This window comes from Medicago truncatula, chromosome 1 (genome assembly GCF_003473485.1).
Source record: "Medicago truncatula cultivar Jemalong A17 chromosome 1, MtrunA17r5.0-ANR, whole genome shotgun sequence".
In the NCBI taxonomy this organism is placed as follows: Eukaryota; Viridiplantae; Streptophyta; class Magnoliopsida; order Fabales; family Fabaceae; genus Medicago; species Medicago truncatula.
The window spans coordinates 15,443,476-15,449,314 of NC_053042.1; positions in this window are offsets into that span (position 1 = coordinate 15,443,476).

Here is a 5,839-nt window from a genome sequence, read left to right on the forward strand (position 1 = left end):
TTGATTTTGGTGCTTAAAAACTCGACATCGTAAATATATAATGAAACCTTGAAATTTTCTTCCTTTCGGTGGTAGATGATGTCGGTTTGACTAAGATGAATTTAATATGATGAAATGAATTAGAGATCAGATGACTGCTTCACTACACTTCGTGATAGGTGGTGACATCTCCAAGAACCCGTTTTGTGCCCTAGATGATGTGAACTTGATGGTACTTTTTCTGGATCGGTCAAAGGCTTATGCTCTACTATAAAATCAAGGCTAGTAAACAACATCAGCCCAATATCCTTAAAATAAAAGATAAAGTGCGTTTGGCAATTTAGTATGTTTGCAGCAGAGGAAGAGTTTAGGAGTTAACTTGGTTTTGATTGTAGAATGTTATCGGCAGTTAAGATTCTTTAAATCTCATCTATTCATTTGTTGAAATTAATTAATGGTCAAGCATTATTTAGTTTTTAGCTCCATCTATCTAAGTGATGAGTTCGTGATGTTTTACTACCTACCAGCTATCAAGTTGCAACTATTGATCACATGGGTTTGTACGTGTAGAGTCTTACTCTCTCAGAGGTTTGAGTTCATTGACCTCCACCTGTCAGTTGCAATCTTACACCGGAGTTTCTACACGGTTCAGTATTTAGGGTCGATAATTGTAATAAATAAATGTGATCGGATACATTAATTATTGGGTTAATTATGTTTTAGGTCCCTATAAATAGGCGCGTTTTCAACATTAGTCCCTACTTAAATTTTATTAAATATTTGGTCCCCGACGTTTTTTTCCGTTAGCAAAATAGCTCCTCGCTGTTAATTGTTACTGATTGAGCAAACAGAAGCACATGTGGATGCCACATCTGACTTTTTTTTGTTGGGTTAAATATGTTTTTAGTCCCTATAAAATTGAGGCATTTTCAGTTTAGTTCTTACTTAATTTTAATAGTTGTTTTTGTCCTTACAAAATGCACTCAATATTAGTTTCTGCTCAATTCAAATTTGTTTAATTTATTCTTAAACTCTTAAGTTTTTTAACAATTTTTTGTAGACGTGTTAAGAACATTACTAAAAGTTCCGCCGCAAAATTTGATTTATATGTCCATATTTTATTACTTTTATCTTTAACTTTTATTGTTTTCAAAAATTTATATTTAATTCGTTTCATGTTAAAACATTCTAAATTTTATTGATTGAGCCTTTCATAGTGTTCTAAACTTGTCTCAAAAAATTTGTTCAAAAATTTAAGGATAATTAAACAAACTTTGTTTTAGTAGGGACTAAAATTAGAAGTAATTTTTTTTTTGTGGGGACTAAAATTAGAAGTAATTTTTTTTTTGTAGGGACTAAAAAAACCTACTAAAACTAATTATGATAGTATTTTCATCATGAAAAGATATTTTTGACTAGTAATTATTCCAACAAAAAAAACTATCAATTCGGCAACAAAACCACTCATACCCGACAATGCAAAAGAAATCATCAATATGATAGTGAAAATCGTGAATATTTTTGGCATTGGGATAGTCATTCCGCCCATTTCGTCAAGATAAAGAAGACGTAGTCTATCATAACAAAAGATGTTGACCAAAAGATGTTGAAGCGGCATAGATTATTTGAGTAGAACCCAATATCATTAACCAAGGGCAAAATATTGAATGAGCGTGGAAAAATAATTCCATATTAATTCGAACCAACTCATATGCTCCCATTTCATGCAAAACTAGTGGCAGTATACAAGATGCCTACAGATCAACCAAAGAGTAATGCTTAACACATCTACAAAAAATTGTTAAAAAACTTAAGAGTTTAAGCATAAATTAAATAAATTTGAATTGAGCAAGGACTAATACTGAGTGCATAGTATTTTTGTAAGAACTAGAACAATTATTAAAATTAAATAAGGACTAAACTTAAAATGCCTCAATTTTATAGAGATTAAAAACATATTTAACCCAACAAAAAAAGTCAGATGTGGCATCCACGTGTGCTTCACCGTTTGCTGAGTCAGCAACAATTAACAGCGATGACCTCTTTCGCTAACGGAAAAAAACATTGGGGACCAAAAATTTAATAAAATTTTAGTAGGTACTAATGTTGGAAACACACCTATTTATAGGGACTTAAAACATAATTAACCTTTAATTATTCAATGAATGTAAAAAGTTGTTTTTGCTTATAAATATGATGGGATGGAGTGTTTGAATTACGATTGAGAGATGTACTCAAAATTAGTGTGTATCATTGTCTCCAATAAAATTACCTCAAATAGAGAGAAAAATTATTATAACAAAATTAATGGTTACTCGACTTTTAAAAATTGGGAATACTTCATTCGTTTTCTAATTATAAGTAAAATTGACTTTTTAGGTTCATTTATAAACCACATATATCATTAATTGAATGAATCTAAAAAGACAATTTTATTTATAATTAGAAACGGGTGGAGTATGTTTCTAGGTTGCAAGGAGCAAATGACTATAAATTTCTGTACGTTGAATTTCAGTTTTATTTTAGGAAAAGTACGTTGAATTTAAGTTGAAATGAAGATTTAGTTGAAGAAAGACTAACCGAAGAGCAACAATTTTTTAGAGTTAAGAGTGATAGATATTAAGGACGCACGAATTGCATTGGGCACATATAGAGAAGAAGAGTAGGGGTATGCAAAAATGTGGTTAACTGAACTATATCATTAAACTGAATCATAAAAAAACTAAATCATATTAGATGGTTCATAAACTGAAGCACAAATTCAAACCAATTCAGTTAAGCAAATTTAATTTATAAAAAAACCGGTTTTAACTTGCTTTAAACTCTCTATAATTTTCCTTTACAAATATTTAACCAAAATTTACTTTAAGAAAAATTACAAATTTATAAACAACATATTTATATATGTAAAAATAAATAATGTTAACATAAATCATATTGGTGTAAGGGTAAATTTATGTGGCATAAACATAAAGGTAAAGGTCATTGGTTCAACTCTTAACTTATATAATTTTTTATTTAAAAGATAATTTAAATTTAAATTAATTATCAAGTGTCAGCCACCATCCCACCCTACCGGCGCCGCTACCAGCCACCGTGACATCGCCGGAGGTCGCCGCAAGTTCATCGGAGAACCACAACGAAAGTCAGCGGAGGTCCGTTGTTGCCACCGTGGTGGTCGCCGGAGCTCCGTCGCGAACCACCACATGTTGTCACTCTTTTTTTTTTTATGGTGTTCGGGGTGCGAACCCCATACTTTGCATATATTATGCATTTAATTAAAAATTAATATTAAAATTTGAAGAAAAAAAAGTGCACAAAAAAATGATATGTAAAAAATCTCTCAATTAAAAAACTCAAAAAAGCTTGCTTTAATAAAAAAATGCGGTTCAAAAATATTAAATCGGTTTCGAACCAGTTTTTAAACCGAACTAAATTGTTTTTGAAAATAAACCAATTTTTTTAAGTGGTTTTAAAAACTGAGCTGAACCATTAATGTGGTTCAGTTCCAATTCAGTTTATGCACCATGAACACCCCTACATAAAAGACCCATAATATTGCTCATTGTCTCATATTGCATTCTTAAAGTTTATACTGATACCTACAACAAGCACTTCAAGACTAAAAACGATATAAAATATCCATAAATATGATAGGTTTTGCTTAATTATATAAGAGTCATGAGTGCTTCTAATAAGATTGTCGTGTAAGTTTTCCTTAGTAATTTTAATTTCTATCTAAGGAGTTTCATGTTTCAACATTATCTTATCTGGATAGACCGAAGAGGTTGGCCAAGTTGGAGCACCATCATATTGCTATCGAGAATGAAGGTGGTATCTGCAAGCACTCTAATGCTCAGGTTACTGGATGATCAAAGAGTAAAAGGTTTTAGAGAGTATATAGATTGCGTAACTTGTCTTATATATATAGTGGAAGGAGGTATTTATACAGGGTAAACGTGGGTTGTGAGGCCACGATGGATTGACCCAAACATTATCAAACATCATTTTATAATATGATTATAAAGAACAATTAAATATGATATTAATTATCTAAAGAAATATGAGTAATTTTGACAAGATTTGTCACTCCTATAAAGCAAATTGATGTAATGTGCCTCTACATCAAGATATGAAATGCATGACCATATTAATATTTTTTTTTTACTGCCAAATTGAAATTGACAGAGACTCCACGTACGATAAAATTTAGTTCGAATGAGGTTAAGTCGAATCACCTTTTCTCGTAAAATTGATTGATGACAACATGAACGAGACATTCATGGATTCTACTCATTATTTTCTGTTAAATAAAGGCATAAAGACATGCAAATTTAAAACTGAACATAAACAAATTAAAATTATTTGTTCCTAACAAACAATTAGATACCTAATCTAATCTAATACCTTAAAAGAAGAAACTTACAAAGTCTCGCTACAAGACAATACAATCTTTTTTGAAGGAAGAAAAAGACGATATAATCTTGCAAAGTACTTTTGTATATGTAATATTTTCTTCTTCTTCAAAATATGACTTGATAAAAATAATAGGTCAAATACCTTCCTGGGTCTTTTAAGTTTTACGTTTGTTTTAGATAGGTCGTTTAAGTTTCAAGTTTGTTTCGGATATGTTCTTTAAGTTTCTAAGATTTTAGATAGGTCCTTTAGGTTTCGAGTTTGTTTTAGATATGTCCTTTAATTTTCATTTTTTTCATTTTTGTTTCTTTCTAAAAATAATTCTCACTTTAAAACATCAATACAACATTTTTTTTCTTCCATTAATATACTCTTACTTATTGATTTTTACTTCACTTAACTACTCCATAACTATAATTAATAAAAATGTTTTAATATATGATACTAATTTTACTATTAAAATCAACTTAATTAATTAATGACTACTTTAAGAACCACGCACAATTCATATCCATCAATTATAACAAGACGAGGAGTAATATTTAAAGGAAAATGTTATCGAGTGTTCCGAGACACTCTTTAAAGATCATAAGTAGTGCTTCCTCCGATCACTATTATAAGCAAAAAACTACTTTTTAGATTCATTGAATGAGTGATGTATGTGGTCATTAATATAGACCACATACATAATTTATTTAATGAACCTAATAAGTAGTTGTTTGCTTATAATACTGACCGGAGAAAGTAAGTATTTATAAAAAATAAAAAATAAAAAATGTATAATCCATGCATTGAAAATCGAAACATTTATCTTTAAAAACTTTTGAACAAGAATCCTAAACCCACAAAGAGAAAATTGATGTCTAATGGTGCAATGTAGGTCTAGTCCCTGTCGGTTGTAGTCTTACAGATTGGAAATGGAAGGAGCCTTGTAATGTGTCTCCTATGTGGGGGGATGGCCCCCCATAGAAATCTCCTAGCCTTGGTCAAGCAATGAGACCGAGTAGTCAATTAATGTGAAAGTTGCCAGTTGCCACAAATGAAAATAAAAAGTTTCAAACATAACAATTAAGAGTCGTTGTCTAGTTAAAAATTTCTTTGAAACGAAAATTCGTCTTCTAGATTGCACACCTTTGTTGAAAGTGTGTCTTAGTGACATAGTTACCATCTCATATAGGAAATATCCCTTCTTCATCGTACAAATTCACAAATTTTGTTCTTTTTTTTAATTCTCCGCTTCGCACATGAATTTGTTCTGATAATTTAGAGTTCGACCGAAAAGTAAATAAAATTTGAGTAAAAATTATTCCATTTAAGATTTGGATTGAAATCTTTTAAACGATTTATTTATAATTTTTTTTTTGCTAAAATATGGTTTTGGTCCCTGCAAATATGACTCGTTTTGGTTTTAGTCCTTGTAATTTTTTATTGTTGTTGTCGGTCC